A 26257-nucleotide genomic window follows, 5' to 3' on the forward strand; every position below is an offset into this window, starting at 1 on the left:
CCTGAATAGTGCTATTAGCATCATGCCTCAACTTTGCTGCTGCGCTATACGAAAACGGTTTTGTCAATCGACACGAAATCCATAACTTTTAGTCGGCACGGTCTGGAGATGATACGATTCGATTTTGGTGAAAATCGGACAAACGGTCTAGGAGGAGTTCGAAAAAGTAGGTTTTGAATGAAAATCAAGATGGCGGACAGGAAGTTAGGCCAAATAAGGTAAACTTGGTATCTATGTTCTCAGCTTGACCCAAGGAATCTACTAAGATGAGTTGCATTACAATAGGCCAATTTATTCAAAAGTTATTAGCAATTTTGGAAATTTTGTTATAACTTTTGACCACTAGGTGGCGCTGTTTCTAAATATGTTGGGTACCTTCAGGGGATGGTGCAGATGGCACATTCTGAGTTTTGTAATATTACACCAATGCATTTGTTTAGTATAGCATTTTATTTCACAAAACTGTATTGAAGTCAATGGGAATTTCATGTTTTGTTCTATTATAGCGCCACCAAGAGGCTCAGTCCAACCATTTTTTTTATGTGTCCTCAGAGTGAGCCCATACATATGTGTGTCGATTTTGGTGAAAATATCTCAATTATCTTCGGAGTTATAGACATTTATATGAAAAAACACGTAAAAAATGACTGACACATGACTTTAATTGGAATTTACTACCTCTAGACATCAATATTTTCGCATTTGGGCTTTGGACGTTTAGTTAACAAGCTATGATTCCAAACTTCTGACGGTGGTTTCGTCTCGATCGGACAAACGGTTTCGAAGATATCGCCTAATGTTTTTTAAGTGCTAAATCACAACGCTACACAAACCGTAAGGCAAAACCTAGCATGTTTGGTATTGTTGGACTCGGCAAGGATTCAGGAGTCTAAAGAGATGAGTCTCCTGAAAATATGTCAACCACACCCAAAGTTATAAGCGTTTTAAAAAAAAAATTCACCACTAGGTGGCGCTGTTTCGAAACTTCTCAGGCTCCTTCAGGGCATCGTGCTGATGACCCACACCAAGTTTCGTAACAATTCGTTAATGCGTTCATAAAATACAGCATTTTAGCACATAATTCAAAATGGCCGACAGTCAAAATAGCCGATATGGTAAAATTGGATATCAGTCGACTCGGCATGTCGCCCTGAATCTAACGAGACCAATTTTATGATTTTTGGACAAACTGTTCAGAAGTTATAAGCAAAAATAGCCATTTTTCATATCTCCGGACCAGTAGGTGGCGCTGCGCCGAAACGCAGCATGTAGCCTCAGGTCATGCTTGTGAGTACATGTACCAAGTTTGGTCTGAATACGATAAACCGTTGCGGAGATACAGCCTTACGACTGTTTTTGCTAGCGCTACGTAAAATGTATTCATGCGTTTATCGAAAACGGTTTGACGAATCAATTTGAATTCCATAACTTTTGGTCAGCACTGCCTGAAGATGATCTGGTTCAATTTTCGTGCAAATCGGACAAACCGTCTAGGACGAGTTCGAAAAAGTAGGTTTATCGAAAAATTCAAAATGGCGGCCATATTTTTATGACGGAAAATGACGTCATAGGGTGCAATCGAATCGGCATGAGCTCAGGAATCAGAGGGAAAAAGAATTTTGTTGATTGGCCTTACGGTTCTAAAGTTATTAGCAAAATAAAAGTGAAATTTTGGACAGGTGGTGGCGCTAGAGGGAATGACTTAGAAACACAAAAATTGGTGTATTTAATGTTGGGACTGTCCTCTATCAGAATGTCAAACCAAAACAACTTTCCCGCAATCGGTTCTATGGGCTGCCATAGACTCCCATGGCGGAAGAAGAAGAAGAAGAAGAAGAAGAAGAAGAAGAAGAAGAAGAAGAAGAACGGGAACAGATACAATAGGTGCCTCGCACCTTCGGTGCTTGGCCCCTAATAAATATAGCTGCAAGCAGCCATTACCGGGGCCAAGCACAATCAGATGACAAGACATGCCAACATTGCTGAAAGTGTCAGACCAACTGCGACAATGAGCAATTAAAGACATTTAAAAAGGATTATAGGCAAAATGCCTGAAAAATCAGAGAAACAGTAAATAAAAATATGATTTAATGGATTATCACTTTTGACCAATAGGTGGCGCAGTTACAAAACTGATGTGATGTGGTCAGAGTGAAGTGACAATGACACACACAAAGTTTGGTGTCAATATGTCAAGGAATTGCAGAGATAAAGCCTGAATAGTGCTATTAGCATCATGCCTCAACTTTGCTGCTGCGCTATACGAAAACGGTTTTGTCAATCGACACGAAATCCATAACTTTTAGTCGGCACGGTCTGGAGATGATACGATTCGATTTTGGTGAAAATCAGACAAACGGTCTAGGAGGAGTTCGAAAAAGTAGGTTTTGAATGAAAATCAAGATGGCGGACAGGAAGTTAGGCCAAATAAGGTAAACTTGGTATCTATGTTCTCAGATTGACCCAAGGAATCTACTAAGATGAGTTGCATTACAATAGGCCAATTTATTCAAAAGTTATTAGCAATTTTGGAAATTTTGTTATAACTTTTGACCACTAGGTGGCGCTGTTTCTAAATATGTTGGGTACCTTAAGGGGATGGTGCAGATGGCACATTCTGAGTTTTGTAATATTACACCAATGCATTTGTTTAGTATAGCATTTTATTTCACAAAACTGTATTAAAGTCAATGGGAATTTCATGTTTTGTTCTATTATAGCGCCACCAAGAGGCTCAGTCCAACCATTTTTTTTATGTGTCCTCAGAGTGAGCCCATACATATGTGTGTCGATTTTGGTGAAAATATCTCAATTATCTTCGGAGTTATAGACATTTATATGAAAAAACACGTAAAAAATGACTGACACATGACTTTAATTGGAATTTACTACCTCTAAACATCAATATTTTCGCATTTGGGCTTTGACGTTTAGTTAACAAGCTATGATTCCAAACTTCTGACGGTGGTTTCGTCTCGATCGGACAAACAGTTTCGAAGATATCGCCTAATGTTTTTTAAGTGCTAAATCACAACGCTACACAAACCGTAAGGCAAAACCTAGCATGTTTGGTATTGTTGGACTCGGCAAGGATTCAGGAGTCTAAAGAGATGAGTCTCCTGAAAATAAGTCAACCACACCCAAAGTTATAAGCATTTGAAAAAAAAAAATTCACCACTAGGTGGCGCTGTTTCGAAACTTCTCAGGCTCCTTCAGGGCATCGTGCTGATGACCCACACCAAGTTTCGTAACAATCCGTTCATGCGTTCATAAAATACAGCATTTTAGCACATAATTCAAAATGGCCGACAGTCAAAATGGCCGATATGGTAAAATTGGATATCAGTCGACTCGGCATGTCGCCCTGAATCTAACGAGACCAATTTTATGATTTTTGGACAAACTGTTCAGAAGTTATAAGCAAAAATAGCCATTTTTCATATCTCCGGACCAGTAGGTGGCGCTGCGCCGAAACGCAGCATGTAGCCTCAGGTCATGCTTGTGAGTACATGTACCAAGTTTGGTCTGAATACGATAAACCGTTGCGGAGATACAGCCTTACGACTGTTTTTGCTAGCGCTACGTAAAATGTATTCATGCGTTTATCGAAAACGGTTTGACGAATCAATTTGAATTCCATAACTTTTGGTCAGCACTGCCTGAAGATGATCTGGTTCAATTTTCGTGCAAATCGGACAAACCGTCTAGGACGAGTTCGAAAAAGTAGGTTTATCGAAAAATTCAAAATGGCGGCCATATTTTTATGACGGAAAATGACGTCATAGGGTGCAATCGAATCGGCATGAGCTCAGGAATCAGAGGGAAAAAGAATTTTGTTGATTGGCCTTACGGTTCTAAAGTTATTAGCAAAATAAAAGTGAAATTTTGGACAGGTGGTGGCGCTAGAGGGAATGACTTAGAAACACAAAAATTGGTGTATTTAATGTTGGGACTGTCCTCTATCAGAATGTCAAACCAAAACAACTTTCCCGCAATCGGTTCTATGGGCTGCCATAGACTCCCATGGCGGAAGAAGAAGAAGAAGAAGAAGAAGAAGAAGAAGAAGAAGAAGAAGAAGAACGGGAACAGATACAATAGGTGCCTCGCACCTTCGGTGCTTGGCCCCTAATAAATATAGCTGCAAGCAGCCATTACCGGGGCCAAGCACAATCAGATGACAAGACATGCCAACATTGCTGAAAGTGTCAGACCAACTGCGACAATGAGCAATTAAAGACATTTAAAAAGGATTATAGGCAAAATGCCTGAAAAATCAGAGAAACAGTAAATAAAAATATGATTTAATGGATTATCACTTTTGACCAATAGGTGGCGCAGTTACAAAACTGATGTGATGTGGTCAGAGTGAAGTGACAATGACACACACAAAGTTTGGTGTCAATATGTCAAGGAATTGCAGAGATAAAGCCTGAATAGTGCTATTAGCATCATGCCTCAACTTTGCTGCTGCGCTATACGAAAACGGTTTTGTCAATCGACACGAAATCCATAACTTTTAGTCGGCACGGTCTGGAGATGATACGATTCGATTTTGGTGAAAATCGGACAAACGGTCTAGGAGGAGTTCGAAAAAGTAGGTTTTGAATGAAAATCAAGATGGCGGACAGGAAGTTAGGCCAAATAAGGTAAACTTGGTATCTATGTTCTCAGATTGACCCAAGGAATCTACTAAGATGAGTTGCATTACAATAGGCCAATTTATTCAAAAGTTATTAGCAATTTTGGAAATTTTGTTATAACTTTTGACCACTAGGTGGCGCTGTTTCTAAATATGTTGGGTACCTTAAGGGGATGGTGCAGATGGCACATTCTGAGTTTTGTAATATTACACCAATGCATTTGTTTAGTATAGCATTTTATTTCACAAAACTGTATTAAAGTCAATGGGAATTTCATGTTTTGTTCTATTATAGCGCCACCAAGAGGCTCAGTCCAACCATTTTTTTTATGTGTCCTCAGAGTGAGCCCATACATATGTGTGTCGATTTTGGTGAAAATATCTCAATTATCTTCGGAGTTATAGACATTTATATGAAAAAACACGTAAAAAATGACTGACACATGACTTTAATTGGAATTTACTACCTCTAAACATCAATATTTTCGCATTTGGGCTTTGTCGTTTAGTTAACAAGCTATGATTCCAAACTTCTGACGGTGGTTTCGTCTCGATCGGACAAACAGTTTCGAAGATATCGCCTAATGTTTTTTAAGTGCTAAATCACAACGCTACACAAACCGTAAGGCAAAACCTAGCATGTTTGGTATTGTTGGACTCGGCAAGGATTCAGGAGTCTAAAGAGATGAGTCTCCTGAAAATAAGTCAACCACACCCAAAGTTATAAGCATTTGAAAAAAAAAAATTCACCACTAGGTGGCGCTGTTTCGAAACTTCTCAGGCTCCTTCAGGGCATCGTGCTGATGACCCACACCAAGTTTCGTAACAATCCGTTCATGCGTTCATAAAATACAGCATTTTAGCACATAATTCAAAATGGCCGACAGTCAAAATGGCCGATATGGTAAAATTGGATATCAGTCGACTCGGCATGTCGCCCTGAATCTAACGAGACCAATTTTATGATTTTTGGACAAACTGTTCAGAAGTTATAAGCAAAAATAGCCATTTTTCATATCTCCGGACCAGTAGGTGGCGCTGCGCCGAAACGCAGCATGTAGCCTCAGGTCATGCTTGTGAGTACATGTACCAAGTTTGGTCTGAATACGATAAACCGTTGCGGAGATACAGCCTTACGACTGTTTTTGCTAGCGCTACGTAAAATGTATTCATGCGTTTATCGAAAACGGTTTGACGAATCAATTTGAATTCCATAACTTTTGGTCAGCACTGCCTGAAGATGATCTGGTTCAATTTTCGTGCAAATCGGACAAACCGTCTAGGACGAGTTCGAAAAAGTAGGTTTATCGAAAAATTCAAAATGGCGGCCATATTTTTATGACGGAAAATGACGTCATAGGGTGCAATCGAATCGGCATGAGCTCAGGAATCAGAGGGAAAAAGAATTTTGTTGATTGGCCTTACGGTTCTAAAGTTATTAGCAAAATAAAAGTGAAATTTTGGACAGGTGGTGGCGCTAGAGGGAATGACTTAGAAACACAAAAATTGGTGTATTTAATGTTGGGACTGTCCTCTATCAGAATGTCAAACCAAAACAACTTTCCCGCAATCGGTTCTATGGGCTGCCATAGACTCCCATGGCGGAAGAAGAAGAAGAAGAAGAAGAAGAAGAAGAAGAAGAAGAAGAAGAAGAAGAAGAACGGGAACAGATACAATAGGTGCCTCGCACCTTCGGTGCTTGGCCCCTAATAAATATAGCTGCAAGCAGCCATTACCGGGGCCAAGCACAATCAGATGACAAGACATGCCAACATTGCTGAAAGTGTCAGACCAACTGCGACAATGAGCAATTAAAGACATTTAAAAAGGATTATAGGCAAAATGCCTGAAAAATCAGAGAAACAGTAAATAAAAATATGATTTAATGGATTATCACTTTTGACCAATAGGTGGCGCAGTTACAAAACTGATGTGATGTGGTCAGAGTGAAGTGACAATGACACACACAAAGTTTGGTGTCAATATGTCAAGGAATTGCAGAGATAAAGCCTGAATAGTGCTATTAGCATCATGCCTCAACTTTGCTGCTGCGCTATACGAAAACGGTTTTGTCAATCGACACGAAATCCATAACTTTTAGTCGGCACGGTCTGGAGATGATACGATTCGATTTTGGTGAAAATCGGACAAACGGTCTAGGAGGAGTTCGAAAAAGTAGGTTTTGAATGAAAATCAAGATGGCGGACAGGAAGTTAGGCCAAATAAGGTAAACTTGGTATCTATGTTCTCAGATTGACCCAAGGAATCTACTAAGATGAGTTGCATTACAATAGGCCAATTTATTCAAAAGTTATTAGCAATTTTGGAAATTTTGTTATAACTTTTGACCACTAGGTGGCGCTGTTTCTAAATATGTTGGGTACCTTAAGGGGATGGTGCAGATGGCACATTCTGAGTTTTGTAATATTACACCAATGCATTTGTTTAGTATAGCATTTTATTTCACAAAACTGTATTAAAGTCAATGGGAATTTCATGTTTTGTTCTATTATAGCGCCACCAAGAGGCTCAGTCCAACCATTTTTTTTATGTGTCCTCAGAGTGAGCCCATACATATGTGTGTCGATTTTGGTGAAAATATCTCAATTATCTTCGGAGTTATAGACATTTATATGAAAAAACACGTAAAAAATGACTGACACATGACTTTAATTGGAATTTACTACCTCTAAACATCAATATTTTCGCATTTGGGCTTTGTCGTTTAGTTAACAAGCTATGATTCCAAACTTCTGACGGTGGTTTCGTCTCGATCGGACAAACAGTTTCGAAGATATCGCCTAATGTTTTTTAAGTGCTAAATCACAACGCTACACAAACCGTAAGGCAAAACCTAGCATGTTTGGTATTGTTGGACTCGGCAAGGATTCAGGAGTCTAAAGAGATGAGTCTCCTGAAAATAAGTCAACCACACCCAAAGTTATAAGCATTTGAAAAAAAAAAATTCACCACTAGGTGGCGCTGTTTCGAAACTTCTCAGGCTCCTTCAGGGCATCGTGCTGATGACCCACACCAAGTTTCGTAACAATCCGTTCATGCGTTCATAAAATACAGCATTTTAGCACATAATTCAAAATGGCCGACAGTCAAAATGGCCGATATGGTAAAATTGGATATCAGTCGACTCGGCATGTCGCCCTGAATCTAACGAGACCAATTTTATGATTTTTGGACAAACTGTTCAGAAGTTATAAGCAAAAATAGCCATTTTTCATATCTCCGGACCAGTAGGTGGCGCTGCGCCGAAACGCAGCATGTAGCCTCAGGTCATGCTTGTGAGTACATGTACCAGGTTTGGTCTGAATACGATAAACCGTTGCGGAGATACAGCCTTACGACTGTTTTTGCTAGCGCTACGTAAAATGTATTCGTGCGTTTATCGAAAACGGTTTGACGAATCAATTTGAATTCCATAACTTTTGGTCAGCACTGCCTGAAGATGATCTGGTTCAATTTTCGTGCAAATCGGACAAACCGTCTAGGACGAGTTCGAAAAAGTAGCTTTTTCAGTACATTCCAAATGGCGGCCATATTTATATGCCGGAAAATGACTTTATAGGGTGCAGTCGAATCAGCATGAGCTCAGGAATCAGATGAAAAAATAATTTTGTTGATTGGCCTTACGGTTCAAAAGTTATTAGCAAAATAAAAGTGAAACTTTGGACAGGTGGTGGCGCTAGAGGGAATGACTTAGAAACCCCAAAATTGGTGTATTTAATGTTGGGACTGTCCTCTATCAGAATGTCAAACCAAAACAACTTTCCCGCAATCGGTTCTATGGGCTGCCATAGACTCCCAGTCGGAAGAAACGGAAGAATAATAATAATAATAGGAACGGGAACAGATACAATAGGTGCCTCCGCACCTTCGGTGCTTGGCCCCTAATAATAATAAGAACCGGAACAAATACAATAGGTGCCTCCGCACCTTCGGTGCTTGGCCCCTAATAATAATAAGAACCGGAACAAAAACAATAGGTGCCTCCGCACCTTCGGTGCTTGGCCCCTAATAATAATAATAAGAAGAAGAAACGGAACAGATAAAATAGGTGCCTCCGCACCTTCGGTGCTTGGCCCCTAATAATAATAAGAAGAACGGGAACGAAAACAATAGGTGCCTACGCACCTTCGGTGCTTGGCCCCTAATAATAATAATAAGAACGGGAACAGATACAATAGGTGCCTCCGCACCTTCGGTGCTTGGCCCCTAATAAGAACGCGAACGCCCCTAAATATAGCTGCAAGCAGCCATTACCGGGGCCAAGCAGAATAAGACGACAAGACATGCCAACATGTCTGAAAGTGTCAGACCAACTGCAACAATGAGCAATTAAAGACATTTAAAGAGGATTTTTGGCAAAATGCCTGAAAAATCATAGAAACAATAATTAAAAATATGATTTGATGGATTATCACTTTCGACCAATAGGTGGCGCAGTTACAAAACTGATGTGATGTGGTCAGAGTGAAGTTACAATGACACATACAAAGTTTGGTGTCAATATGTCAAGGCATTGCAGAGATAAAGCCTTAAAGGGTTAGTTCACCCAAAAATGAAAATTCTGTCAGTAATTACTCACCCTCATGTTGTTCCAACCATGTAAGTCTTTCGTTCATCTTCGGAACACAAATTAAGATATTTTTGATGAAATCTGACAGAATTCTGACTCTTCCATAGGCTTCCAGTGTGACCGAAACTCACCGGCCCAGAATAGTTATTAAAAACATCGTTAAAATAGTCCAAGTGACTCCAGTGGCTCAATCTTAAGTATATCAAGCGACGAGAATACTTTTTGTGCGCAAAAACAAACAAAAATACCGACTTTATTCCACTATTCAATTCCTTCTCTCTGGGCCTCGTAGTGTTTTTGCGTAGCGCGTCTGTGTTGCACGTCACCACGTAGGCTCACAATTGGCCGAAGAAGGTCATGTGTGTGTTGCGTGATGACGTGCAACACAGACGCGCTACGCAAAAACACTACGAGGCCCAGAGAGAAGGAATTGAATAGTGGAATAAAGTCGGTATTTTTGTTTGTTTTTGCGCACAAAAAGTATTCTCGTCGCTTCATATACTTAAGATTGAGCCACTGGAGTCACTTGGACTATTTTAACGATGTTTTAATAACTATTCTGGGCCGGTGAGTTTCGGTCACACTGGAAGCCTATGGAAGAGTCAGAATTCTGTCAGATTTCATCAAAAATATCTTAATTTGTGTTCCGAAGATGAACGAAAGACTTACATGGTTGGAACAACATGACGGTGAGTAATTACTGACAGAATTTTCCTTTTTGGGTGAACTAACCCTTTAATTAGTGCTATTAGCATCATGCCTCAACTTTGCTGCTGCGCTATACGAAAACAGTTTCGTCTATCGACACGAAATCCATAACTTTTAGTCGGCACGGTCTGGAGATGATACGATTCGATTTTGGTGAAAATCGGACAAACGGTCTAGGAGGAGTTCGAAAAAGTAGGTTTTGAATGAAAATCAAGATGGCGGACAAGAAGTTTGACCAAATAAGGAAAATTTGGTATCTATGTTCTCGGCTTGACCCAAGGAATCTATTAGGACCAGTGGCATTTACATAGGCCGATGTATTCAAAAGTTATTAGCAGTTTTGGAAATGTTGTTATAACTTTTGACCACTAGGTGGTGCTGTTTCTAAATATGTTGGGTACCTTCAGGGGATGGTGCAGATGGCACATTCTGAGTTTTGTAATATTACACCAATGCATTTGTTTAGTATAGCATTTTATTTCACAAAACTGTATTGAAGTCAATGGGAATTTCATGTTTTGTTCTATTATAGCGCCACCAAGAGGCTCAATCCCACCATTTTTTTTATGTGTCCTCAGAGTGAGCCCATACATATGTGTGTCGATTTTGGTGAAAATATCTCAATTCGCTTCGGAGTTATAGACATTTATATGAAAAAACACGTAAAAAATGACTGACATGATTTTGATTGAATATTACTACCTCTAAACATCAATATTTTCGCATTTGGGTATTAGCGAATAACTATCGACCTATGTTTCCAAACTTCTGACGGTGGTTTCGTCTCGATCGGACTAGCGGTTTCGAAGATATAGCCAAATGTTTTTTAACCCTCTGGGGTCTAAGGTGTTTTTGGGGTCCTTGAGATGTTCTGACATGCCCTGACATTTTTGCTTTTTTCAGTTGCTTATAAACATATTAAATGGCAAAAAAAAAATACACACTATTTAGCACAAACAGGGCTACCATGAAATGTGAGCAACAAGAATGTACATGTCTGCATTTTTGAGAGAATAATGTTTATGCGTGGTTATTGAAAAAAATAAAAACTAAAGTTTCTGAAATAAGGCCATAAAACACATTCTAAATATGTGCCAATAAGACTTTTGTCTAAAAGATGTCATCGCCTAGTGTTTTTTCTTCAAAATGAAGTGAAAATCACCCTGCCTTATCATTCACATAACACAATACATTGATTTGAATTTTGCAAAGCACTTTCTGTTTGGAAAGGCCATATGCGGAGTGGGCGTCAACGGTCATGTATATGTAGTGGTTCACACCTGAGGAGACAATGGGGCCCGCATACTTAATTAGCCATTCATTCAGGTGAGTCACTGAGCCACAAGAATGCAAGAGCAACAGTTGGAAGCATCTCAATTCTTTTTTATTTTTCCTCATATTGTGCTTGCAATTTGGCCTATAATATCCAAGGAAAACATGTCTAGTAATTGTGCAGTTAATTCTCATACTGTATTTTCAGTTTTGGAATATTTATGTGCTCCCCAAATTTGTCAATAATAAAACACAATAAAAGTTATTTAAAGAAAAGGCTTATATTTACCTTTTAATAGTTTGTTTACATCTACCTTGTAAATATATTTTTTTATTAAAAAGGTTACAATTACAACAACAATTCAAGTGTAATCTTGCTTTGTAAAAACTAAAGTATACATTTTATCATACATATTTCAAAGTTAAGGATTTGATTGATTATTTGATAACTTTATTTTTGACAAAACATATTATATTTAACATAAGCAAATATTGGCAAACAAAAGCTTATTTGAGGTGGCAGATATTTTACATTAAAAATGTATAATCTATCCAAAACTAATCAACGAAATGTTGTCTTTCATATGTCTGTAACATAGGTCTTTCATTTTTATTATAAGAAATATAAATGTTAATTTGCAGTTTAAATCCAGGAAATTTGTTAATGAAAAAATTATTAAAAGTAAGATACAATTGATACAAAACGAAATTCGTTTTAAAGAAAGGATTTGTACTTTCTGTTTTGAGGTCTCTGTGAAAGTTTGAAAGTCTTTTAGTGATTTTTTTAGAGCGCTCGCGTCCATAATGGAGAACTGTCACGTAATATTGTTTTTTCCTCATAAATGCGAACACGAAAAATAAAAGACAAAAGACTTTTAAGTAAAACTTACTTCGCTCTTCAATATGCTGCCGTTCGTCGTCTGAGTTACAATCTTCCTCTGAGGAAAAGGTGCATTCTTCCTCGCCGTCCAGAATCATCTGAAGGGAGTTTTTATTACCGGAGAAGCGTGTCATACTCAAAACGCGATGAACTATCAGTAAGTCTGATGAAGAAACTTTTTATGGCATTGATCAGGGGGCGGGTGCGCTGCATACTAGATCATCTAACGATTTACATGTGAATCGCGCCGGGGGCGGGGCGGCCGCAGCTGATTATAGAGATAATGAGGCAGAAGGAAAAACGGTACCTCTCCTTGCTTTCAAACGGATTACATGAGTTGAAAACATTTGTTTTTTATATAAATTACTTCATTTAAAAGAGGAGATTTCAAGCTTCATAAAGACATATCTCACGTGCCTGTGTGAGAAGTATTCGCTGAGTTATGATTCATTTTCGGACGCGTTTCAGAATGGACGACACGGACAGAGAGAAGGCAGAACTCGCTTCGTGTTTATTTTTCTTTATTTGGCGAAAAGCACAACACTTTGTTTTTATTGTGAGTGTACACAAAAACAATACACACTTAACAGGATAGATTGATGTATAACACAAGCATATAAGATAAAAATTAATATTTTTATTTTATTATTTTTTTGCACTCATACGGAAAAAAACGAGCCTATCGCGCCGGCGCGATAGCCGACCTCAGGGGGTTAAGCGCTAAATCACAACGCTACACAAACCGTAAGGCGAATCCTAGCATGTTTGGTATCGTGGGACTCGGCAATGATTCAGGAGTCTAATGAGATGAGTTTCGTGAAAATAAGTCGACCACACCCAAAGTTATAAGCATTTGGAAAAAAAATTCACCACTAGGTGGCGCTGTTTCGAAACTTCTCAGGCTCTTTCAGGACATCGTGCTGATGACCCATACCAAGTTTCGTAAGAATCCATTTATGCGTTCTTAAAATACAGCATTTTAGCACAAAATTCAAAATGGCCGACAGTCAAAATGGCTGTTATGGTCAAATTGGATATCAGTCGAATCGGCATGTTGCTCTGAATCTAACGAAACAAATTTTATGATTTTTGGACAAACTGTTCAGAAGTTAAAAGCAAAAATAGCCATTTTTCATATCTCTGGACCAGTAGATGGCGCTGCGCCGAAACACAGCATGTCGCCTCAGGCCATGCTTGTGAGTACAAGTACCAAGTTTGGTCAGAATACGATAAACCGTTGCGGAGATACGGCCGTACGTCTGTTTTTGCAAGCGCTACATAAAATTAGTTTGTAGGTTTATCGAAAACGGTTAAGCGAATCAACTTGAATTCCATAACTTTTTGTCGGCATGGTCTGGAGATGATCTGGTTCAATTTTCGTGAAAATCGGAGAAACGGCCTAGGAGGAGTTCGAAAAAGTAGCTTTTTCGGAAAATTCAGAATGGCGGCCATATTTGTATGCCGGAAAATGACGTCATAGTGCGCAATCGAACCGTCATGAGCTCAGGAATCAGAGGAAAAAAGAATTTTGTTGATTGGCCGAACGGTTCAAAAGTTATTAGCATAAATATGAGTGAAAATTTGGACAGGTGGTGGCGCTAGAGGGAATGACTTAGACACACCAAAATTGGTGTATTTAATGTTGGGACTGTCCTCTATCAGAATGTCAAACCATTACAACTTTCCCGCAATCGGTTCTATGGGCTACCATAGACTCCCAGTCGGAAGAAGGAAGAATAATAATAATAAGAACGGGAACAGATACAATAGGTGCCTACACACCTTCGGTGCTTGGCCCCTAATAACAACGGGAACAGATACAATAGATGCCTCCGCACCTTCGGTGCTTGGCCCCTAAATATAGCTGCAAGCAGCAATTACCGGGGCCAAGCACAATCAGATGACAAGACATGCCAACATTGCTGAAAGTGTCAGACCAACTGCGACAATGAGCAATTAAAGACATTAAAGAGGATTTTAGGCAAAATGCCTGAAAAATCATAGAAACAGTGAATAAAAATATGATTTAATGGACTCACTTTCGACCAATAGGTGGCGCAGTTACAAAACTGATGTGATGTGGTCAGAGTGAAGTGACAATGACACATACAAAGTTTGGTGTCAATATGTCAAGGCATTGCAAAGATAAAGCCTGAATAGTGCTTTTAGCATCATGCCTCAACTTTGCTGCTGCGCTATACGAAAACGGTTTTGTCAATCGACACGAAATCCATAACTTTTAGTCGGCACGGTCTGGAGATGATACGATTTGATTTTGGTGAAAATCGGACAAACGGTGTAGGAGGAGTTCGAAAAAGTAGGTTTTGAATGAAAATCAAGATGGCGGACAGGAAGTTCGGCCAAATAAGGTAAACTTGGTATCTATGTTCTCGGCTTGACCCAAGGAATCTATTAACCTGTTAACCGTTGCCAGTGCGCCCGCGCACTGAAGCGTTTTTTTTTTTTTTTTTTAGTTCAAATTTACTATCAGATTTAAAGGGTCATTTCACCCGTGGAGACATGAATGTGTATTGAAAGTGGGTCATTTAAGTAGAAGAAATGTGAAATTATTTTTGAATTTGGAGCTTTCTAGACTGAGAAAAGCCAGAAAATGTATTTTTGGCTTATGTGGATGAAAGACAACAACTCCCAGAATGCACTTGCTTCGCTGCCCTACAAGGCCACTCCCAAGCCACGCCTACCGGTAAGACAGCGCAGTTGAAAACAAAAACATCAAGGCAAGGCTAGGCTACGAGTGAGTCTCCGTGACGAGTTTGCCCAAAATGTCCGGGATTCGGCTTTTGCGTTCTACAGTCGCCATTCATCATGTTTACTGTGGCGAGCAGGACGAGGCTGAGGGGCGCGGGAGAACGGCGCGAGGCCGGTGGCGTGATTACTGACGACCGACACCTGTGAGGCACTGTTCTCGTATCTCGCACGGAGGAGCAGTTATTTTCTTAGCAATGGTAAAACACACATCAACCGATCACGCCACCGGCCTCGCGTCTTTCAACCGATCACGCCACCGGCCTCGCGTCTTTCTCCCGCGGCGCTAGCCTCGTCCTGCTCCCTGTATTACTGTGATTACTGATGAGCGCGCCTGTGAGATGCACCGGTCTCATGGGCTATCTCTCACGGAGGTGCGGGTATTTTCTCAGCAATGTTAAAACGCAAATCAACCGATCACTTGTTTAGCTTTCATGTAAACATTACATTCAGATTCACCAATCGGGGTGAATTCAGTTAGATTGAAACAAAAGGTGAGCATGTAAACAATGGATGGCGACCGCAGAAAGCAAAAGCTGAATCCCGGACATTTTTGTCGATCTCGACGGCCGGACATGTCCGGGAAATAGAGTATGGTAACCCCTACTACTCAGTTTTCTACGTCCCTGTTTTCTGCAGGTTTCTGCCGTTGAAATCAAACGCACTCGCACTGATCTGTGATAGGTCTGTTAGCGCATTAGGTCCAACCCCCTATGGGCGGGTTTGAAAGGGTGGATCTAGTGCTTGTAGTTTTAACAGAAATCCCCCCCTCTTACACTTCCTCCTACAATGACGCAAAATGACGATTTTTGCGTCATTGTAGGAGGAAGTGTAAAGAGGTAAATACAGATTTCTCTCGTCTCGGGGGAAAATGAAAAAATGTTGCATGACCATTCAATAGTATGACTGGGTTTCTAACAATGCAAAGCTTAATGCAAATGGGTGAAGTGTCCCTTTAATGTTATACCTTGACAAACTATACACCATTAAAAAGATATAAGACTCAAGTTTCAGTATTTGACCACTATTGTATTCTGAGAAACTTATAGCGACAGTTATTTCTTAATTTCTGTCAGGAGTTATGAAATGAAAAAATGAGTCAATACCTTTAATATGAATTATGCGCGTCAGCCGCTTTCATTCATAAAAAAACTCTGTGCTGTCGTCATGACAGCGATTCACAAAACAACGTCCCTCAGGGCTTTTAGCTCAAGAATGTGCAGATTTGGAGAAATATTGATAGATAGGTTTACATCAGATTTCAATTGAAAGGAATAATATTTATTGAATTTATACCCAAATGCGTCGATGTAATCTTTATGAGCGTTTGGCACTCTTATTTACTGTGTTTTCAATTCATACCAATAGCCTGAGGGCGCTATATGCAAAAGAATAACCCATATATGGAACATGAAGAAGAGCCATAATCATGTGACATTCCAGGACGTCACTGATACACACAAAGCTAACAAGAGATCGCGCTGTATAACATGCAGATAAATATGTTTTGAAGACAATAAACATGATTGCAATGATATTTGAGTTACCTGTGTTTTTCAAGCCATGCCAGGTATTTTCATAATAATAGATTATATTTATAATGTAATGCTAATCTATATAGACCATCATTGTGCAGAATATGATCAAATAGTATATTTTCTGTCTGATTTTTTTATCTGATGTCAAATTAGATCACAGAAGATTATTTAAAACACTTCACTTGCGTTTTAAAGTAAGTTTGGAGCACAAACATGGTTTTAATCTCATAAATTGTCATGTATTGATGGTGTGCTAAGCTAACATGCTAGCTAGCTCTAGGTGCTTCTATCTTGAAAAAAATTTAACTAAATACAGAGTTTTAGACTTATCTTCATATTTTAAATATAATATGGTCAGACATGTGGCTTTAGCTGCAGTGCATTTCTAGATTGCTACAGTGTCAACTTCAATTTTATTTTCATGAAGATGTTTCATAAAAATAAATTTCTAATAACTTTACAAAACTTTAAAGCTATTTGAACAATTTTTTTCATTATGACAATAATTAATTCTACATTTACAATAAACTGCCAGGTGTCAGCTTTCAAATGAGATCATACTTGTGCTTTTAGTACAAAGGGTTCATGAACTGTATCTGTTTCAGTTTGGGTATGTCATTTCTGGGGATTTTTCAAAAGTGGGGTTGCAGCTTAACAGGTTAAGACCAGTTGCATTTCAATAGCCATATTTATTCAAAAGTTATTAGCCTTTTTGGAAATTTTGTTACAACTTTTGACCACTAGGTGGCGCTGTCTCGAAATATTTTGGGTACCTTCAGGGGATGGTGCTGATGGCATATTCTGAGTTTTGTAATATTACACTAATGCATTTGTTTAGTATAGCATTTTATTTCACAAAACTGTATTGAAATCAATGGGAATTTCATGTTTTGTTCTATTATAGCGCCACCAAGAGGCTCAGTCCCACCATTTTTTTTATGTGTCATCACAGTGAGCCCATACATATATGTGTCGATTTTGGTGCAAAAATCTCAATTTGCTTCAGAGTTATAGACATTTATATGAAAAAACACGTAAAAAATGACTGACACATGACTTTGATTGAATATTACTACCCCTAAACATCAATATTTTCGCATTTGGGCATTGATGTATAGCTATCGACCTATGTTTCCAAACTTCTGACGGTGGTTTCGTCTCGATCGGACAAACGGTTTCGAAGATATAGCCTAATGTTTTTCAAGCGCTAAATCACAACGCTACACAAACCGTAAGGCGAAACCTAGAATGTTTGGTATCGTTGGACTCGGCAACGATTCAGGAGTCTAATGAGATGAGTTTGCTGAAAATAATTCGATCACACCCAAAGTTATAAGCATTTGGAAAAAAAAAATCACCACTAGGTGGCGCTGTTTCGAAACTTCTCACACTCCTTCAGGACATCGTGCTGATGACCCATACCAAGTTTCGTAACAATCCGTTTATGCGTTCTTAAAATACAGCATTTTAGCACAAAATTCAAAATGGCAGACAGTCAAAATGGCCGATATGGTAAAATTGGATATCAGTCGACTCGGCATGTCGCCCTGAATCTAACGAGACCAATTTTATGATTTTTGGACAAACTGTTCAGAAGTTATAAGCAAAAATAGCCATTTTTCATATCTAGAGAACATTTCTGCACTGGTTTGGTTCCGATCGGACAAAAAACCAGGGACTAGTTCGCAAAAGTAGGTTTTTGACATAATTCAAAAAGGCGGAACATTTGCATACCGAAAATGAAATCGGAGATATACGTTTTGACTAGGGCTGCACGATTTTGAGAAAAAACCTAATTGCGTTTTTTCTGACAAATATTGCGATTGCGGTGCGATTTTCGATTTTTTTGGTTTTATTTATTTTAAAGCTTGAGTAAGCAAACTGTACTTTTTATGTAATTTATGTAATAAATATAACCTTATTGTAAAGTGTTACTGATTAGTTATACACCGATTCAGACGTCTCCTGAGTTCACTGTTAGAAGATCAGTTGTTTTAACCATTCATTAAAATGAATCGGTTCAAAGGAGTCATTAGTTCGCGAATTGGACGTGTCATGCGCGTTGTGTGATTATCCCAGCAGTTAGGACATGGACATCCAAGATTTCTGTCAACACAGAAAACATTTCATCACTGGATATTTTTTTCGTTTAATTAAAGATTTTTTTTTTTTTTTTTTTTTTTTGTCAGTTAAATGTCCGGAATGCTTTTCAGTTCAATTTATTTAGCACAATTCACACCCAGCGATAATTCAGGAAAAAAAAAAAATCTCCGAATGATCCACATGAAACTTTGGTCTTCCGACCTTTTACCACCGTGTCGATTTATTTTGATTAATATGTGCGAGGGAGAGAGAGCAAGACAGCGCTTAGTTTGGAGACGGTGAAGTCTTGTTTACACTTTCGCCTGGCTCCAGAGAGAGAGAGAGAGAGAGAGAGAGAGAGAGAGAGAGAGAGAGAGAGAGAGAGAGAGAGAGAGAGAGAGAGAGAGAGAGAGAGAGAGAGAGAGCGCGACCGGCTCTCGCTCTCTCTCTCTCTCTCTCTCTCTCTCTCTCTCTCTCTCTCTCTCTCTCTCTCTCTCTCTCTCTCTCTCTCTCTCTGCTCGTTCTTTCAGTTAAACATGCGCCCTGTCACTCACAAGCGCAGCAGTTCATCTACATTACTCACCGATCAAATAAGACTTTGGCGGGACAAAAATTCACTTTGGCGGGCGCTAAAACAAGTTCAATGCAGAAAATTCATGCGTGAATTTAACTTAGTAGGCTTACATGACCATGCACTCGCACAAATGCAACCACATAAAATTTTAACTCGCACATTCTCAAAAAATGGTTGCATATGGCCACGGCACGTCGACATATTTTAACACTCTTTTGCTCCACGTCGTTCTTCGCGAATCCAAAATAAGTCCAAACAGTTGAAGTACAAGTGCTCCCCCGCTTCCTCTCCCGTCATTTCTGCGCAGTTACAAGCTTTTTCTATTGGCACAATTCGAGGTACACGTTGTGTGTTAGCTGCTTTGCTGCTGCCAGAAAGCCGGTGCACTGCATACAACCTTGTAACTTTCCATTGCCATTTCTAATTGGCCAGCAAGCCAGGAACGCGAGATTCGACCATTTTGATTGGCTAATAGGTTTGTCACTCAAATGTCAGAGGCGGGGGAAAAAACCTCAGACTCCTGAGGTTAGGTTATTGCGGGAGTTAAAACCTCAATATCGATGCGATAAAGGTTAATCGTGCAGCCCTATTTTTAAGTGAACTATTCCTTTAACATGACAGTAATTTAAACGTAGAACATACGTAAAAAAAGTAAAGCAAGACATTAAATGTGCAAAAAAAAAAGAAGAAAATGACTAGTATTTCCAAGTCGACTAGCAAGTCGAATCACGCACATCCCTACTTAAAACTTGAAAAAAAAAAAGTTTTTACATTTATCGTCATAATTATTGATATCAACTGATGTGAAAAATTTTATCATGATAATTGTTTTAGCCATATCGCCCAGCCCTAGAAACAGAGGGGTTAAAATGTTTTCAATTGCATTAGATTAAAAGTGAAAGTCTTTTAATTAAAAGTCTTGTGCTTGCGTCTGTGGGATTAAACAAGAAAGTACAGAACACAGCACAGAAAGAATAGGTCATAACACAAAGCCCCTTAAACATCTGCTTACAAACCATTCAAACTAGGGATGGCGAAAACTAAAAAATTTCTTGACCGACCACCGAGCCTCATTAGCCGGTTGAAACCGGTTAACCGATTAGTTTAAAATATGCTACGCTATTTGAAATAACAGCCATTTCAAATAACTGGACGCGCGTACCGCGCCATGCTAAACGCCTCACCATTCGCGCCGCAGGACCTCCAGACGTGCGTAAACGCGTCTTTGCATTGACTTAACATTGAAATCACTCGCGCCAGACGCTCCATTCGCGTTTGGTGTGAACGCACGAGGCTTGCGGGTGTCGCGTTTTCAAGTGATAGGCTACTTCATAGATGATGTGCTACTACTGTATTTAAGCACTGTATCACACAAGTTGCAACTTACATCTGTGTCATTCTTTTTGGTGAAATGGTCCCACACACTATTTTTCTTTGCACGCTTCATCATGTCGTCTGCCCTGGCTCTAACCTCGAGTGTTTTAGCCTGTAGCCTTTACTATTCGCAAACCTTATGAGCGCGCGAACCCAAACGCTGTGACCTCACGCCAAATGTTTGTATTGGTTTATTAAGTACAAAAATTGAGTGTGAGGGATTTGTTCACTTCACACAAAAAGATCTTGGAATGAGATGGCTAACTGTAGTAGCGTTTAGCCCACTGTCTATAATAACCTAATAGAGATCACCTTTTTTTTTAATAGCCTAATAGAGATCACCTTTTTTTTTTAACTGACTACCGACAACTTTGATCGGTTAACGTTGATACGGTCAACCATCGGTCAAACGGTCATCGGTTAACATCCCTAATTCAAACCATTCAATCATAGTTGTAGAGATTAACTAGTAATATGGTACAGAAGACTGTTAAATACCTGAACACTTGAGCAAAAATGCACATATTTTAAAATGCATCGATAAACAAAACAACCTGGTTAAAGGTACAATATGTATGATTTTTGTAATAAAATATCCAAAAATCACTTTCACAGTGTGATATATTTCCTGCAGTTGTGTACTTACAATATCCCAAAAGTTCTCAAAGATTTTTAATTTCATAGAAATTCTTATTTTAAATAATAGTTCGTCCCTGGTCATTGTCGCCTGTCAATGAAGTAATATCCGCGTTACCCCTGGTTTCTGCTTGTACTGCCAAGGTAACCATGGCGACAGATGTGGACAACTGCGTTACGTCTAGCGGCACACTCACGCTGTTGTTGTTTCATTCAAACATTATGGACCATGGCAAGCAGACATTGGGACAAAAGGAGAACTAAAACGAGGATCAATATCGGCGTGGCGTTTTCGAGTTGCCGACACTAACTTCGACTTGACAGAGATGCTGCTCTTGCATGTACTTTATTAGACAGGTGAGCAAATGTACAAAAAACTAAATCAATGTTAAATAGCTCAACATGATTAAATGTTAGAATATGATCAGCATGTTATTCTAATGTTGATCTAGCTTACTGCTAGTCTCATACAGCTAACAGCTTAAAGGGATAGTTCGCCCAAAAATGAAAATTCTGTCATCATTTACTCACCCTCAAGTTGTTTCAAACCTGTATGAATTTCTTTTTTCTGTTGAAAACAAAAGAAGATATTTTTAAAAATGTCGGTAACTAAACAATTGATGGACCCCATTGACTTCCATAGTATTTTTCAATGGGGTCCATCAACTGTTTGGTTACCGACATTTTTAAAAATATCTTCTTTTGTGTTCAGCAGAAAAAAGAAATTCATACAGGTTTGAAGCAACATGAGGGTGAGTAAATGATGACAGAATTTTCATTTTTGGGTGAACTATCCCTTTAAACTAACACACAGAATAACATTATAACTTTCAACACACTCAAATGCAGTTTAGTGTGATAGTGTAGACCACAACGTGCTGCGTTACCTCACAAGTTTAATTCGTCAAATAAACTGACCTGTGTGAGTAGTACCGTATTTTCCGGACTATAAGTCGCACTTTTTTTCATAGTTTGGCTGGTCCTGCTTATAGTCAGGTGCGACTTATATATCAAAATTAATAGGCTCTATGCACGATCGCTTCCGCGTTTTGTCTCAGCCCGCCCAGTTACATCCGGTGCTGCGTCAGAAGCCGTTTTTGCATTAGGTGGAGATAATGGCAAATTACACTCTCTGTTTACAAGAACTTCCAGCGGTTAACGTGAATGATGTTAACAATATTGTGAGGCAGTTAACTGTCACACATATGAGTAAGAAAGAGAAGTTCTTTAAATTATAAATTTCGAGCTACATCGACAACTTTGAGGGTGAGTATTCTCTCATATCACGCGAAATCCGACTAGCGAATCAGTTTCTAAAATCGTTGTCTCCGTTTCTGAGAAAATGAATTTTATTAAAGTGAATTGTCCTATAGAACGCGCTATGCGGAAGTAAAGACGCCGGCTGAGATCCTACCGGAAATACGTCAGCAGCGTTCGTGCATAGAGCCTATTCAGACTGAGATGAACCAAGAGAAAACATTACTGTCTACAGCCGCGAGAGGGCGCTCTAGTTGGCGGAGTTGTTCAGAAGCGACATCATGAAGAAAATTCAATGGATTCAGTGATGTGGAATGAGATCGCGGGGGCTTGGTGAACTTGTTTACTGGTAACTTGCTTGTTGGACTCACTGGCTTATGTTAATTTAGCCTATTCAGCCTCCCAGGTATATGTTCTTTATGCTATTGTGTAGCTGAACTAGATGTACTGCATGGCGGTACAAAATATGACCGCCGCTCAGGCCTGCACTGGCTTTCCACAAAAATAAATGACGTGGAGCAATTTGGCTGTATTGCGTGTTTATGTATATACCTAAAAAAAGTAGTAGTATGTGCATGTCTGTCTGTGTGTGTGTTTGTGTCTGTCTGTGTGTGTGTGTGTGTCTGTGCGTGTATGTATGCGTGCGTACATGTGTGTGCGCGTGTGTGTTTGTGTGTGTGTCTGTGCATGTGGATTTGTATGTGTGTGTGTATGGGTGTGTGTCTGTGCGTGTGGATGTCACTGTGTGTGCATGCTTGCGTTTGTTTGTATTCCTGCATGTGTATGTGTGACAGTTAGGGTTGCCAACTTCAGAAAAGGAAAATGCGGGACAATCGTGGTTATTTATAGGAAAATGAGGGACACTCAAAATATTTGTACTGTATCACACAGTGTACGTCATTTCAGTGTCTGCAGTTAAGTTTGTGTTTAAAAGGTTATCAGACATAAACACATTTGTATTGCTTAACCTATTTATGTATTTAATTCTAAAAATAATTTTAATGTCATACATGAAAAAAGTCACATTACAAACAAACCATAGTTCAAAATAACAGCATTTATCTAAAATAGAAAGCTTTTTTAACATTATACACTAGGCTTAAAGTTCAAAAGTTTGGGGTTAGTAAGATTATTTTTTGGGAAAAAAAATAAAGTAATTGCCTACTTTTATTCAGCAAGGATGCATTACATTAATCAAAAGTGACAGTTAAGATAATGTTACAAAAGCTTTCTATGTACTTTCTAAAAGCTTTAAAATATTAATTATAATCAGAAATGTTTTTTTGAGCATATTATTCCCTCAGGTAGATTACATGTTTTCTTGCGTGGCTGGATGTTAGACTCATGAACAATAATCACGTTGTTTGTATTCGCCAAAATCGATTAGCCGAACTCAAAACGTGGACAGTGAAAGGAAATTACCGTTAGCGCGAGACGAGTCCGGCTTGAAGCGGAAGCGACCAGACGGCAGAGGATGTTCGCAAATCAAACAATGATTTGTCTCAAAACAGTGATTAAAAAAAGCTGTGATTGGATAATGACAGGTGTCTGTGATCATTCTCAAGTGTCGTGGTCAGCACTGCTGCTGTTGCTGTTGTATCAGTCAGTGGTTTATCAGCTTGTCAAAAAACGGGACACGGGAGGTCACGCACGGGACAAATAAATTAGGCCCAAAATACGGGACGTCCTGCCTAATTCGGGACAGTTGGCAACCTTAGTGACAGTATCATCCTAAACCAGCAACCCTTCGCTCAACACCACTATCTACAGGCCGATGAGTGTACAGTCACTAAATGTGCACATAAATTAATTTATTTTATACCCCCCCATGGATGAAATTCTACGAAACTTAGCATACCCCCAGAGGATGTCAAGTTAATCATACACATGAAATATGGTGCAGTTTTGAACATCTCAACTGAAGATAGGGGCGATTAAAGCAGAATAATATTGCATTTTCATTTTTTATGGGAGGGGCGCAAATCACAAATGAGTGATTATGGGCTAGGTTGATGTGGGCCCTTAAGACCAACATACCATAAAAATTTCTTCATCCTCGGTGCCACGGTTCAGGTAGTTATTTAGGAAAAACTGCATTTTTTGGGTTTGGGGGGGCCAGCGCGGGGGGGGGGAGTGGCCCCCGGGGACCAAACGAAATTTTTCCGTAGAAGTCTAGTGGGGCTACATGCCCACCAAATTTCATGTTCCCCGGTGTTTCGGTGTCCCTGGTATCGTTGACGAAAAATTCAGTAGATGACAAAAAAAAAAAAAAAAAAAAAACCTTTGACAATCCCTATATGACCGCTTTCGCTAGCTACGCTAGCGGCAGTCATAATAACTGTTAATGTGTTGCGTTAACATACCGGGCACCTACTCAGCCTGTTGTTCTGTGTGCTACTGTGTAGTTGAATAACTTGCCTTTCCAGATTAAATGTCTGTTCTTGGTCTTGGATTTTGTGAAATAAATTTCTAAATAAATGCGACTTATAGTCCAGTGCGACTTATATATGTTTTTTTCCTCTTCATGACGCATTTTTTGACTGATGCGACTTATACTCCGGAGCGACTTATGGTCCGGAAAATACGGTAATTCTCCACTTGCGGGTAGTTCAGAAGAATGAAATGTCCTTATTCCTTTATAGGAATCGCTCTATAGGAAAATTCCTTTATAGGAATTCCTTTATAGGGACTTGCGTGTGGTGCTGATATCTGTTTCTCATTAGCAATCGTGCCATGCTTCATACCACAGTCATGTTAAAAACATCAATGTATTCACTTATCCATAAAAAATTATTAGATCCATCAGCATGACGACAAGTTCCATAATTCCGCTTATGTGTCATCAACCTACGCCTTTGTTATTGTAAGAGGTTAGCAACCCATAGCGGTGAAAAAAATTACATATTGTAGCTTTAACTTAATCAACATCCACAATTCGACATATAGGCATCCACAAAAAACAAGTTTATGTTTTTGCTGAGACAGAGAGAGGATTCAGGAAGAGAAATCTGAATGGAGTGTACACATCAGACAGCATTCTCACTCACATCAGCATTTTGGAACAGCCATGACAAACTGTAAATAATAGGGCTGTTTATATCAGGTTAACAATAATGACTATTGTTTCAGCCTTATATGGGCTTCAACACATGCTGGACATCTCTGGCTCAATCTGAGGACAATCTCACACAAACCATTCCAAAAAAAAAATAAAAATAAAAATAAAATATTATATATATATATCTCAAACAGGACGAAATCTGACAGCATTAGTACACTCCATTCCTTCTTAAAAGCAAACAGCATTTAAAAAAAACTGTCAAAATGCATGTATTTGGAATGGGTACTGTGAAAGAATTTATGAAAGAATTCATTGAAATATTCATTAAACAATGAAAAGGGATGACCTAATATGGGATGAATTTAGTTTCAATATTATTCATAAATAAATGCATAATAGCCCATGAAACTAACTATTACACAGGCTGTTTATTTCATTTTTTTCATTAAAATGTCTGAAATTAATGTGTTCATTGAACAATTTTACAATTGATCACAGTTTAAAAAAAAATAGTTGACTGACAGCCCTTTCTGATATGCATAAGAACTACACATACTATACATACATAACAAAACATTAACATTAAAGATGCAATGTATTATTTATGTGTTGCTAGCAGTATCAAATGCGATCAGAATAAATAATACTCTTTTACAACTATACAGAAAGCCAAAGAAGCCAAACATTATTTTATTGACTTGATTGCCGAGGTTCAAAATTTATTGTATGTCCTCTAGCTTCGTATGTCCTCTACCTTCGTATGGTTTGGAAACAATCTTTAATTGTGCTGCTCTTGCCATTGCTGGTAGTGGGGCTCTGTCTGCACTGGGGGATTTGACACAAAAATGGCACAGATCAGGTTTTTCCTGGTGCACATGC

At 39.0% G+C, this 26257-nt stretch overlaps 1 protein-coding gene across 5 annotated transcripts in view; it reads right to left on the minus strand.

The window, feature by feature from the left end:
- LOC308700123 (SEC14-like protein 1) overlaps nt 1-26257 on the minus strand; it is a 395381-nt gene that overhangs the window by 333641 nt on the left and 35483 nt on the right. The gene's annotated exons all lie outside the window — the stretch shown is intronic.

Source organism: Scardinius erythrophthalmus (genome assembly GCF_964197995.2).
Source record: "Scardinius erythrophthalmus genome assembly, chromosome: 12".
NCBI lineage: Eukaryota > Metazoa > Chordata > Actinopteri > Cypriniformes > Leuciscidae > Scardinius > Scardinius erythrophthalmus.